Consider the following 14,216-nt stretch of genomic DNA (forward strand, 5'->3'; position numbering starts at 1 on the left):
TTGCTTTTAAGAAAGAAATTTTAAAATAGCATTCCTATTAATAGAATATAGATAAAAATCAAAGATAAAAGGATTGTGTTTTTCCTTTTTTCACAAAGAAATTAAGATTCTGATGGAACATTCATAATGTTCCCCAAGCTTCAAGACAAAGTCTTAGCAGGAAGGAAAAGCAAGTTCTATAGCAGATGGATGCCTGGTTTGGTTCCAGGTATCTAAATATTGATAGGAAGCCAGGGCTCAAGCTAGGTCAGCTAAGCATAAAATTACTTAAAATAGAATATATTGATATTTTCTCTAATAATACTAATCCTCAGTAAATTCCATATTTGTTATGCAAGGCACTTAATATATGTCAAAAAGACATATATTACCTGTGTGTGTGCTTTTCTAAATTTACTGTGCTGACTTGGGTCAAACCTCAAAAAAATTGTAAATAATACCTCAACCAATTCTATTGAAAGGGCTCCAAGGAAAATCAAACTGCCTGGAGCATCTAATCAAACAGAGACTGGACCAGTTGGCTTAAACAACAGTTTGAGGTTTGGGGTTTTTGAGGGTTTTATGTTTTCTTCTTTTTCAAGGGTGAAAGAGGCTTTCTTTGTAGGAGCTTCTCTTTCAAGACAGTACTGTGTAGAGGTGATGGGTAAGGACTCTGAAGTCAGAGTTTAAATTTCTGCTCCACCACTTCCTAACTTGTGAATGTGGGAGAGTACGTTAACCTTTCTGAGCCTCAGCTTCCTTACCTGTAAAATTGGGCTAATAATAATACTTACTTTATAGGGTTATTGTGAAGAACAATTGAAATAAAGCACTTAGCACAATTCCTAGTATACTTAAATACTCAATATTAGCTGTTACTATTATTTTTGTTATATTGGTTATTGTTTAAGCCAATTAGTGGTGGTTAGAATAGTGACCTTCATAGTACTGGTTATGTCGCATTATCCATGGGAGTCCTCAGAGCTGGCTTGCACCAACTGGTACCTGTCTGTCTTTCCATGTCATCACCTGTGACTGCCATCCTGGCCTTCTCGTATATGCCTTGCTTGTTCCTGTTTCAGAGCCTTGATACTTGTCCTTTACTTCCCTAAACTCTCTTCCCCTAAATCTTCACATGGCCTCTTTCCAAGTTCATTTACTCAGAGATCCCATCCTTGACTATGTTAGTTATCCATTGTTGTATAACAAATTGTCCTAAAACTTAGCAGCTGAAAACAAAAAACATTTTGCACAGTTTCTGTGGGTCAGGAGTCTGGTTGGAGTTTAGCTGGATGAGTCTGACTCAGGGTCTCTCACAAGGCTGCAATCAAGGTGTCATCTGGGCTGCAGTCATCTCAAGGCTTGAATGGGGGATGATTCGCTTCCAAGCTCACTCACATTCCGCAGCATCTGGCTGCCCCGAGAACAAGAGATCCAGGAAAGAGAGAGAAAACTCAGGAGGGAAGCCACAGTCTTTGTACTCTAATCTCAAAAGTGACATTCCCTCACTTCTGCCCTATTCTGTTTGTTAGAAGTGAGTCAGTAAGTCCAGCCCACACTGAAGGGGAGGGGATTATACAGGGGTGTGAATATCAGGAGGTGGGGATCCTTAGGACCATCTTAGAGGGTGCGCACCACAACTGCCTTCTCTAAAATAACATGTGCGCCTAGACACAAATCTCTGTCATTTTCTATCTCCTGACCTTGCCTCATTCCTTCATAGTACTCATATTATGTATTTATCTGTTATTGTCTAACTTCACTTGAGTATAGGCTCCCTGAGAGCAAGGACTTTGTCCTTGTTTGCCTCTGTATCCCCAGCACTTAAAACCATGCCAGGCATACGGTAGGCTTTCATTAATATATACTCAATGAATGAATGAATGTGTGCATGATTGAATGTCAGCGTCTGGGTATCACTGCCACAACAGGGAGGAGAAACTGCGGAGAAGGACTGATGATTTGTAATGACATTATTTTGTACACTCAGCAGCTGACACTTGCATAATCAGAGAGCCATCACAGTGACAAGCCTCAAGAAGAAAACAACTTCTTGAGTAAGGCAAGGAAGCGTGTGGCTTCAGTGGGAGGAAGAGCTGAGGTGATGAGCATCATAGAGACCCCCAATAAAGGTGGTTATACTTTATAATCTATTTCATTTATGTCTTCTCTCCATCCTCAAGAGCCTTTGATACCGCCATCCCTTAACACCCTTATCCCAGGCTACATGTTGTCTTTTCTCCTCTTGGTCTAAAATAAAAGGTGACGTATCTCCCACTTGAAGCTAATCAAAAGACATTGTTTTGCAGCAGCAGCAATATGGAAGGGTGATATTGATTATCCTTGGGATCTTGTCCCCACAGAATTCTAGTGGAGTAGAAGTGGTAGGATTATTGTTTTGGGTACCATGAGGTAGAATTCAAAGGATTTGATTCTAAGGTATGCCGTTTTGTTAATGGCAAATACTGCATCCACTTCCAGACCAGCTGTCTGATAAATCTTTACCATTTATTACAAGTAGCATTGCTTTGGAAAAGTACAGAATATATGCATTTTTTTTCAGCAGCTATTTTAAAGTCCTGCCTTGCTCCAGGTAGTAGGAATGCAAAGATGAATCTCATTTGGTTCCTGCCTTCAAAGAGTTTGCAATTGGGTTGGACCAAAGAGCTGTGTCTTATTGATCTCCTGAAGGAAAGGTGTCATTTCTTGTAACTCTTGCACCTTGTTTAAAATTGTAGCCCCTCCCCCACCACCCTTACCCTTAACATCCATGCTAATCCTCCTCTCTTTTTTTTGCTGAGGAAGACCAGCTCTTAGCTAACATCTATTGCCAATTCTCCTCCTTTTTTTTTTTCCCCAAAGCCCCAGTAGATAGTTGTATGTCATAGTTGCACATCCTTCTAGTTGCTGTATGTGGGACGCGGCCTCAGCATGGCCGGAGGAGAGGTGTGTCGGTGCGCGCCTGGGATCCGAACCTAGGCCGCCAGTAGCAGAGCGCACGAACTTAACTGCTAAGCCATGGGGCCAGCCCATCCCTGCAGTATATTTTTATACAGCACTTATAGCCTTATAACATATATAGAATTTTCCTATTTATTGCATTTATTTTATATTATCTAAAAAACATTATAACATAAGCTCCATGTGGGAAGAGATTTTTGTGTGCATGTTCACTGATGTATCTATAGCCCCTAGAGCAGTGCCTGGCCCATAGTAGGTGCTCAAAAAACATTTATCGTATGAATGACTAGAAGATGGACTCTGTGTTTTTTTCAATGAATATCCTAAGAGCTAAATTTGAATTTGAAAGGCTGAAAATGACTATTCCATAAGGTTTGGTGTTGAAAACCACAAATTTGTGGTTGTATGTCTTTAGCTCCATAGTCTGTCACATGTAGATGACAACAGGCTGGGACTGTCAGGGAGAACACAGACAGACCTAGGAGTTCATTTGGGCAAAAGGTGGTCATGACTAGAGCAGGCAAAGGTAACAGTGCCAAAGGAGTAGCTTGCACAGTAGGAACCAAATGAATCTTAGAGATGGATCTCCCAGCTGGTAGGTAAGTCCAGAGAGGTTGCTTGAACTAAGAAGAGATGGGCATGTTGATTATACACATCCAAGAAGGTAGGACTTTGGATCTGGAAAGCCAAGTTTGGCTGCAAGTGAGTGCTGCATCTCACATTAGTGAGAACTGACCCCCAAGGCAGCCACTTTTGGTTTCGTGAGTACCTGCTGTACTTTATATACCTACTCCATGGTTTCAGATTTGAGGAGTTCACAGATCAGTATTTAAAAAAATAAAATTTAATAGGGTGAACTGATGTAGGGTTGTTTGGGTTTTATTTTGCCATCGAAAATGGACTTTCCCTTGCTTTGGTGGAAAATTGTCAGAAATCCCAGTCTTTATATGGCCTGATAGCACATAAAGGCTTCCACTGTTTTCCAACACCACCAAGCAATTAAGTCAATTCTGACACTATCTGCCTGGAGATAATGTCAGATCTTGCTGGTTTTGAGCTCAGTTCCACAAGACTATATATACTGCTGCCGCTCTCCCTCCCTCTCCCCGCCCATACACACTTCAGAAGCCAATTGCAAGTCCAGATTGTTACCTGTGCTTCTGAAATACTGGCTGTAAATTGGAGATTCCCATGACCCCCTCCTGGGGTTCAATTAGTTTGCTAGAGCAGCTCACAGAACTCAGAGAAACATTTACTTAAGTTTATCAGTTTATTATAAAGGATGCATATATCCTTTATAATAGCCAGATGAAGAGGTCATAGGGCAAGGTATGTGAATCAGGGCATGGAGTTTCCATACCCTCTCTCACTCTGCATCTCCAAGTGTTCACCGACCGGAAGCTCTCTGAGCCCTGCCTTTTGGGTTTTTATGGAGGCTTCGTTACACAGGCATGATCAATGAAATCATTGGCCTTTGGTGATTGAACTCAATCTCCAGCCCCTCTCCCCTCCCCAGAGGTCAACCCTCTAATCACATGGTTGATTCTCCTGGCAACCAACCCCCATCCTTAGGTTATCTAGGGACTTTCCAAAAGTCACCTCATTATCATAACTAAAGACACCTTTATTGCTCTCATCACTTAGGAAATTCCAACGGTTTTAGGAGCTCTGTGCCAGGAACAGTATGAAGACCAAATATTTATTTCTTCTAATAAATCACAATGTCACAAGACCAAAACAGTTAAATAGAGCGTTCTATAATTTGACATCTGTTATGCCATTTTTATCATATTAGGTCCACAATAAGATGAACAGACTTCCAGTTTTCACTTAGATCCTCATGAGCATTTGGTCTACAACTCTTAATTTCTCACTACCATACTTGGTAAATTATATGGGATCTCAGAATAAGTTTTAATTAGGATAAGGTTAAGGATCCCACATTGAGATTCCTCAAAGTTATTTCAGATCCTGTTTTGCTTGCTTACTCTGTTCTGCATACATAAGCATAAATCCTGGCACTTAGAATACTTAACAGGGTTTTTATTCAAAAGTCATTAATATAAAATTGGGAATGTAAGCGTGAATTATCATCTCATTCCCTGAAGATGAAGAATACAGAACACAATCATCGTGTTCTTTGTCTGTCAAAGTAGATGAGTTGGATTTATGTTCCGCGTCAGTCCTTGTAATTAATCTAAGCCTTCTAAACTTGGTTCTACAATTTTTTTCCTGTTTTTTATTTGTTTATATGGCAAAGATTGCACTTTGTCCTTAAATGGATAGAAAAAATTGGAGATTCTAGGGCCTTATGATAGAAACTATGCCGCTGAAAATGTCTGTCATTAGAAGTGTCAGCCTACAGGTGTGTCACTGCCTGCTGCCCAGACTTGTAGCAAGCAAGCCAAGGGTTCCCATTTTATTTTCTTGTTCTAATAAGTTGGTCCCCATCTAACAGCACTGTGCTTCAGAACAAGCCAGGACATGAAGAAGCCAAGTAGGCTTATTCCCAGCCAAACTCGGACAGCATAACAGACACGTCACTGTGACTGTAAAGTAAGAAGACTGATTTGCCTAGCCAAGTGGGAAAACCAGTTTAATCCTCCTTCAAGGTAGATAGTGTTTTTCCCATTTATAGAAAAGGAAACTGAGGCCTGGATAAGTTAAGTAACCAGCCCAAGGTTATACGAGTAGTAAATGGGTTATACGACTAGTAAACCCAAGACTACCGGACTCCTTAGGCTCAGCTTTTAATGTCCATGATGTTGCCTATGTTACCTCCCTCAGGTACATGTGAAGATAACAAAGCTTTGCCGGAGCACATGCTCCAAAGAGTTCAGTTTGAGAGACAAAATGTTGACTAGTAATCCTTGTTTATTTCTAAGTTCCTGCTGAAACATGTTGGAAATGGGCTGCTTTTTGTAAATCTTAACCATGAAAAGAGTCAATGAGTTAGAGACTATCTGATTAAGAACCTAGATATAGCTTTACTAATACTTGGTTCATGAAAATATTGTTTTCCATATTATTAAACTTCATTGGCATTATCTTTAAATACATTCGTTTTGACTTTTTAATCTATATTCTACCAAAGCAGCACTTGATCATTCTCAAAATGTAGAAAACATCTTCATGAATAGAATAAAATAAGGGTGTGTGTTACTTGAAAGGACTCTGGATATGAAGTCAGAAAGATCTAGGTTAGAAACAGGTGTCCCCTTTACTGGTTGACCTTGGACAAGTCAGCCTCCCTAGGCCTTGGTTGCCCAACAAATAAAAAGGAAACAATAACTTGAGGGGTTCTTGTGAGGGTTAGTGAGATAATATATTATGCTGTTAATCACTATGCACATGATCGATACTATTATATAATATTTGCGTTTTAGTTAACACAGATATACAACTATCGATACTATATAAACACTTTTTAAAAATTTCTTAAAATAATACCTAACATTTGTTCAGTGCTTTATAGTTAAAAAATAACTATAGGGGCCAGCCCTGTGGTATAGTGGTTAAGTTCTCATACTCTCCTTTGGCTGCCCAGGGTTTTCGGGTTCAGATCCCAGTCCTGGACCTACACACTGCACATCAAGCCATGCTCTGATGGCGTCCTGCATCACTAGAGGAAGGTGGGCACAGATGTTAGCTCAGGGCTAATCTTCCTCAGCAAAAAGAGGAAGATTGGCAACAGATGTTAACTCAGGGCCAATCTTCCTCACAAAAAAAAATAATAAAAAATAAAAATCACTATATATATTTATATTTGATCCTCACAAGAACTCTGAAAGGGTACTGGAAATATCTTCATTTTACAGGTTATCTAACCGAAAATCACAAGATCACTGAACTAGTAAGTGGCAGAGCTGGGACTCATCCTCTCTCCACTCTGTCGTGGCTGCTTTCTCATTTTCTTAAAGGTGACTTGAACATGTCCTTTTTTCACACCTAGAAAATGAGAACTGCATAATCTCTCTTTGAAAAGCGTCAAGAGATGTGGTAGGGAATGTATAAAGATAGAACAATTATTGGGTAATTCTACTCAGTCCGGATTTTTCAGGTAAGAAATTCTTCTCTGAAGCTTAAACTATCCGGAATGTGTCCCTGTGTTGCTCACATTCACTGAAAAGTTACCCGGCTGCCTACTTTGCGTGGAGTAGACCTACTTCAAGAATGAAAGCAATGAACTGCTTGAAAAGCTGAAGAACCAGAACCACTGGCTTTCTTTTTGTACATATGAGGTGGAGGCTTCTATATAATTTGTTTCTGATCATGTATTTCATAGGTCATGGCCATTTGAAGTAATTCTGTTCTGACTGAGTTTCTGCCCATCTCCCTGTTAGCCCTTTAAAATCTCACTCAGTTTCATCAAAGGACTTGGTTAGCTGTCAAGCAGGGTGATTATTTTGATATCAAGTACATTGTACACAGGAACTTTCCTCTGACTTACCATAGAAAGATAGAATTTCCTTTTATTATTTGGACCAGTAAATAATCCCTCAACTTTTCATCAAAACAGAGTAATGCAAAGGATTAAAATTAACATTCTGGAAGCTTTTCTTTACAGAATATAAATGAAAGAGGGAGATATTGAGATTAAAAAAATGTTTTGTTTTGCAAATTCAGATACCTAGGCGAAGTATGTTGTCCCTCCCAAGAAACATCCATATGAAGAAAGCCCTTTACACCTCTCATCTTTTTCAATCCTCGCAATGCATCTGTGAGCTAGGGCTTAATTTCATTTTACTGAGAGAAAATATACTCAGAAAAGGTACATAACTTGCCCAAGAGCACCCAGTTGGCTAGTGGAGCTAGCTCACATTCTACCACAGTTTTCCAATATAAAACATGGTTTCCATATTAAAAGTTTTTGATCTATCTATCATGCTTTAAAGTTAATAATTTAGGTAATTTTATATACATTTTCATTTTTATATGATTAAGCAATCACAACAAATTACTTCAAGAAACATTTTCCAGGTGAGTGAGTTCCAGTTGCACTACTTCTGAATTCAACCAGGACCAAGTTTCCTATACACCATTGCTGGGTGGAGTTTGCTTCTTGCCCGTATTTCAGAATGCAGTTATAGACACAGCGGAGTGCTGGGCTAGTGCGCTAGCCCAGCTGGTCCTTCAGTGTTGTTCTCTAAGGGTAATATGACTCTGGCTAAAATTTCATAATTATAGTCTATCCCCTCATAATTCCTCCCCAGGATGACTGAAACATGCCATGCTAGGTTCTGGGGGGAAAAAAGAAATATTGATAATTCTGAGTTAAATTTTCAAAAAACAAGTCAGATAACTATTTAGTTGTAGGTAAGTTGTTTACCTCTCTAAACTGTAATTTCCTTGGCTTTATATGATAAAGTTAAACTATATGACCTCTAACTCTAACATTTGGGCAACTTTTATCTTACATTTCATAATATAGTATTGTATCTAATGGATCTTTACCTGAGCATTTTAATTCATTTTGCTTTCTCTCCTTGCATAGTATAGTAAAAAGAGCCTTGTAAATACTTGGAGTTGAGGCCCCTCTGGAAACACTGAGTGTGTAGGAATTAATATACAAGTTTAGTCTATAGCCAACTTTCTATCAAGCAAATGCTGAGGGAGAATTGTGAATTTAGGGATTCGATATTTCAAATGAGATATGAAAGTATGGTTATTTGTATCGAAAATGCAGTGTCCTTTTTTGTAAGTATAACAGTAGAGCAGACCTTGGGAGCAGGCCAAATTATGCTGTTTGGATAATCAGCATGATTTGTCTCTCTCAGAATTTTCCCCTGCAGTCTCAGTTGGGTACCTATTCCATTTTTAACACAGTTCTAAACTCTTCATTAGCATTGCTCCCTTCAGTTAAACTGCAGCTGCTGTTTCATCCCTGAGGATTGTATTTCAGTAGCAGACGAGATGGTTCTAATATGTACAGCTACTTAAAGCATAGCAATACTAAAGGGACAGGAGAAAACTGTGTTTGAGTTTTTGATATTTTGTAAAACACATAGTGAAACATTTGCTCCAGAACATGCTTTCATATTTCCCTTCTGGGTTGTATCATCACAGGTAAGTAATTTATAAGGCTGAATAATAAAGTGCTACTTCAGAGTTTGCTAGTTCTTCATTGTCTTGCAGCTGGTTTCTGATGTCAAAATCATCAATTGTATTACTCTCTATGGATTCTTTTGGCCGTTGATATATTGTTTGTATGGTATGATATAAATTTAAAGATTAGATTAATCAGTAATGGAATTTTCCCTGCTTTGGGCTTTTCTCCTGTGGCACTTAGTCCCCATGTACTGGTTACTACCCTTCAGTTATCTCTGCAGCCTTTCTAGTGGTCCCTCCTGTGCTGTTGAATTTAGCATCTGTAAGAATGTGTTTGCATTGCACCAGAGCTCTACAACTTTTGCCAGCTTCTAGGGAAGCAACTCTGAGGTCTTTATAAGTAAATGTAAAACCGTAGTCGCACAGTTGTGCAGTTTTGGCTCACTTGTTCAGTGAGCCGTCTAAGTACTTTGAACTTTCATAAACGTTCTCCTCAAAGGGACACTACTTCCAAAGTTAGGTTTGTGTATATCTAACTGCTCAATTCCATTAGTTACTACGTTACAGAAATATAGAGTTTTTTTCCCAAAACACTTGTATGTATATTAACTAAGATGTTTTTAAATTGAAAATTGCCTTGTCCTACTTAAATTCATTGTTACATAAATTAGCACCTGAAAGACAACTTGAAACTTGACACTGGAAGGTTTATAAAGAGTCAAGAATTTACTGCTTGGTTTCAGTAAATTATTTTTGAATGGTAGATTCTTGTACTTAATTACTGATATAGAAAATATTGTCTGTGTGTATATGTACTATTTTTTCAGAAACTCTCCCTGCCATTTTTGTTGGGGAAACTGCCATATCTCTCAAAGTACTCTTTAATACCCAGAGTGTGAAAGACAGAAAACACCTAGTGGTCAAAATGAGGCCCGGGGCTAGCAGTCTGCATGGAAGGAGGAAAGCACCTTGCTCTGGAGTGGGCTACGCCCTCTATTTCACGGGCTCTTCACCATCTCTTGTCTCTTAAGGCCAGCCTCTGCCTTGCACTAAGAAGGCCCCCAGGCAGTCATTGAACCCATGCTGGTGGCTGAGGAATGCAGACTTTCCCTTCCTTCCATCTTGTGTATTGGTGGACTTCTAAGAATTAGAAGTATCAATATGTTTTATTGCTGGGTTAAAAATTGCTTAATTCAGTTGATGACAAGTAAATTATTTATCTTGGACTAGTACCTTCAGGAGACTAGTTTCTATCTGTGTTTTAAAATGAAAACACTTTTTAAAGAGCATGACTTGATTAGGAAATCCTACACATTCTGGAACTTTCTATCTTCATTTTTTCCATTCCTTGGCTCTTAGCTCTAAGTATAGCTTATAATCATTTGATGAATCAGACACTGAGATCTACAAGGGGTGGACAGCTTGTTTTCTAGCAGCTTACTGCAGCCTTGACACAACTGAGGGAAATAGCTTCAGCAGACTGACCAGACTTTCTGCTGAATAAGCCATCCGTGGGGCTGAGATCCAAGAACTCTGAAGCATTGCTTAGGCCAAGCTCTTCTAGGAGAAAGAGAGTGATTTACAGACCATGCTTTTGGTGAGGGGGTTTTTCTGGTGTGTGGCGTGTTTATCATAGGACAGTACGCCAGACTTCAACCCTCATTAAAGAGAGCTGTAGAGGCGAACTTTACAGGCTTTACACTGTAATATTTTCTTTTGTACAATTGTGATTTTTTTTTTCCTTTTTACATTTTGAACGGCTATTTGGTGAGAGTTTCAATTTTATTTTACATTTCTTCTTTTTTAGCCTTCTGCTATATTTTCCTATCTTTCACTGAATTCAAGCAGCTGCCATGTTAGCTTTTCTTTGCTCTGATATTGGCTCCCTTCCACACCCGTCCTTCTAGATGTTAACCCTTTTTTCGTTGTAGTTTTCTTTTTATCAATTTTGTACTTCCAAACATTTGTTCTATTAAAGAGATAACAAAATGCTTTCATTGAGTAAAAGAGCTCAGTAATTATTTTTACCTTATGTTCTTTGTCTGGGTTTATTTCTCCCAACTAATATTTCAGTAGAGCATAGCTATGTTTTTTAACTTAACAATTGACCTATTAAAAAGATATGCTGTTCCTGGAATGGTATAATTTATGGGCTTTTCTATTTAGAGTTTACTATTTTCTAAGTTAATTCCCCACCATCCCCACCCCACCTCTACAAAGTTTTTCTAGTAAAAGATGCTTTTCTTTATAACTTATATAAAATTTACCATGGCACATTTAATTAGGTCTCGGAATATGAACTGAAAATGAATGTCTGTACTTTCTGTGTGTGGCTCCTTAATCAGGATTTAAGAATAAATATTTGTAAAAATACTACTTGGAAAATGAGGTTATTTCATTTTGAGGTCATTCCTACAGTGAGGAGTCTTTAGAGCTGAGAAATAAGGTTTCCCACTAAGAGCTAAACTAGTAAGAATCAGCCCATATATTAACTGAAGAAGTCGTCTCTCTGTAATAATAACCCACCTTCAGAGGTGACCTACAAATGGGTAGCTGTGGATGTTTGAGAATGTCGAAGGCTCTGTGAAGGGACTAGAGTGTTATCTTCATTACAGCAGTTCTTGTCATGAATACAGAAGAATACAGGAAAATAGTGTTGCCATCCCTTTTCTTGTCTCTCTCTCACTAGCCTGAGCTTCTTGAGGGTTGGAATCCTGCCTTTTAATACAGCTGTAGTGTAAGGGTTCACTAAGATCCTGGGCTCTAGAGTCGACTGTCTGGCTTCACATCTCTGCCCCAGCACGTACTGGCTGTTGTGGCCTTGGTAAGTTTCTTGACTTTTCCTTATTTTCTCCTTATCTCTTTATCGGTAAGTAGTTACAAAGAGGAGTTGTGAGGATTAAGTGTAAGATACATGGTGTTGTTGCCATTATTCTTTTTCAACATATCCTCAGTGGTGCGTATTAAGTGCTTATTATATCATTATTTAAAGGAGAATTTCCTTGAATCTGGGCAAGAAGGGCAGCCCCATATATCACAAACATACATAGATCCCTCTGTCACTAGGGATCTGGCACTCAGTGCAATTCATAACCCAGGAAACACCCTCCTCATGTTTTTGTTTTTTGTTTTTTTTTTTAATTTTATTTATTTATTTTTTTTCCCCCAAAGCCCCAGTAGATTGTTGTATGTCATAGTTGCACATCCTTCTAGTTGCTGTGTGTGGGACACGGCCTCAGCATGGCCAGAGAAGCGGTGCGTCGGTGTGCGCCCGAGATCCGAACCCGGGCCGCCAGCAGCGGAGTGCGCGCACTCAACCGCTAAGCCACGGGGCCTGCCCCCTGCTCATGTTTTGACCTGCATCCTTGAATGAAAGGAAATTGTTGAATACCTAGAGATTGGTGGGTTGTACCACTGTTGACTTGGGAGTGGATCCTGCCTTATCATACAGGAAGGATTTGAGCCACAGAAGTATTTAGAAGAGAAAAGGCGCATTAACTTGTCAAAACTTTCTTCTCTGCATGAATGCAATAGATTGTACCGTAAGAAAATATTGTTTCCCAGTAGTGCTAAGTTTCCATTTTCTTGCTTGTCTTAGAATTTCAATTCATGGTTCTGAAGGTTCTCATGACTTAGTACAGTATTAGGAATAGTTATGCATGGAGGCTGAGTAACATTTGCACTGTTAAATCATATGACTCATACATTTGTATGTGTGTAGGTCTATATAGAACATGTAAGAAATTTGAATATTAATCATTTTATTATTTTGTAGGTAAATTTTAAAACATTCAGAATTTAGTTTTTCAATTTTTTACAATTAAGTTAATTTACATTTTGACAAATATATTAAAATTTTATTCATGTTGAATGCAGTTACATTTTGTTTTTTAATACTTTAGATTATTACAGTTCATAGAGCATAATTTATGTGAAAATCTTGATTATAACAATATAATTAGTGATTTTGCTGAAATCAAGGCAAGAAAATAAATTTTATGAAATAAACATATGAATTATGTGTCTTTATTTCTGTATTCATCCAAATGTTACCAACTCATTAACAAAATAATCAATGTGTGCAATAAGTTAATTTTATCATCTCTGATATTTTGCTGACTTTTAGTCATTTAAAAAAACATAGCTTTACACATTTGTAAAATTTTTATTGTAATGAAGGCATATTTGTCATGGTAGGAGGAATGACTATATTTTATTTAATAGTTTTTAGCTCATTTTATAACTTTTAAATGTTTAGAAATACAGTATGTGGGACTTTATTTGCCCCTCAGCGGGCCTGAAAGAAAGGAGTGGTTACATCTATTGATGTGGAGCAAATGGGAGATCAGGAAAGGCTTGTAGAGAAGGTAACATCTGATCTGAGTATCTGGTGTTAAGGATGTGGCTGGAGTGAAGACCTATTTGGACAGAGTGTAGCCTAAGCAAAATCCACTATGCCTGTATAGCAAATACGGTGCTGCAGTCTGGCTGGGTGTCCTAGCCACACTGGGCTTCCGGACTAGCAGAGCTAAGGCCCTAGAATGCAGTAATCCCATGGGGCATAGAACGTCTGGCGAGGCCTCGCAGAGGCAGGCCAGTCACCCCTACTATGACTTCTCGAGGTCTCTGTATTAGCATGCTCAGACTCCAGCACTAAGCACTTTGTTTCAAAGCGCAATTAGCATCTTCACTAAGAGATGGAGTTTAGAAAATGTTAACATATATGAATGAAGTGGGTTTTTATCCATTTGCATAATGAAGAAAAGAATGATATTAGAAGCTAAACAAAGGTCATTTGTCTCTGATTGGTAGTGCACTAAGGGAAAAATGTTTTCTAGATATGAAACCTTGCTGAGATTTTCAAGCAGGCCTAGAGGATTAAAGACCTCAATCCTGACAGGAAAAATTCCAGCTCTGCCTCATTCCGACAGCTGTTTCAGTGTCTTGAGTCAGTGTCTATGCTTTCCCACTGTGGCCTAATATTTATGCTACTGAGGTTGTGTGGTACTGTTGTGCTCCTGTTCAAATTTGGCCACTGCAGGAGGTCGCTCAAGGAGTCTATGGCCATTAATGCCTTTCCTCACATTTCTTTGCCCAATGACACATGATCTTACTTTTTCTCTTTTGTCTTTACCTTCCTTGTCTTGCCTCTTCTCTCTCACCCGTCATCTCCTCTTCTGGCTACAGATATAGTATTTTTTTTATTAATCCTTGCATTTTTGTCATGT

The 14,216-nt window shown here is 38.7% G+C and overlaps 1 protein-coding gene across 3 annotated transcripts in view; it reads left to right on the plus strand.

The window, feature by feature from the left end:
- LOC131410099 (protein POLR1D) overlaps positions 1–14,216 on the plus strand; it is a 45,484-nt gene that overhangs the window by 7,510 nt on the left and 23,758 nt on the right. The window contains exon 1 of one of the 3 annotated variants that reach the window (XM_058547923.1): positions 1,919–2,111. The exons of 1 other annotated variant lie outside the window; for it this stretch is intronic. The gene's annotated coding sequence lies outside the window, so the exon portion shown is untranslated. Of the gene's footprint in view, positions 1–1,918; positions 2,112–11,691; positions 11,813–14,216 lie in introns of those variants that run through there. One more of the 3 variants, XM_058547922.1, reaches the window with a different exon arrangement.

The sequence above is a fragment of the Diceros bicornis genome, chromosome 9 (genome assembly GCF_020826845.1).
Source record: "Diceros bicornis minor isolate mBicDic1 chromosome 9, mDicBic1.mat.cur, whole genome shotgun sequence".
In the NCBI taxonomy this organism is placed as follows: domain Eukaryota; kingdom Metazoa; phylum Chordata; class Mammalia; order Perissodactyla; family Rhinocerotidae; genus Diceros; species Diceros bicornis.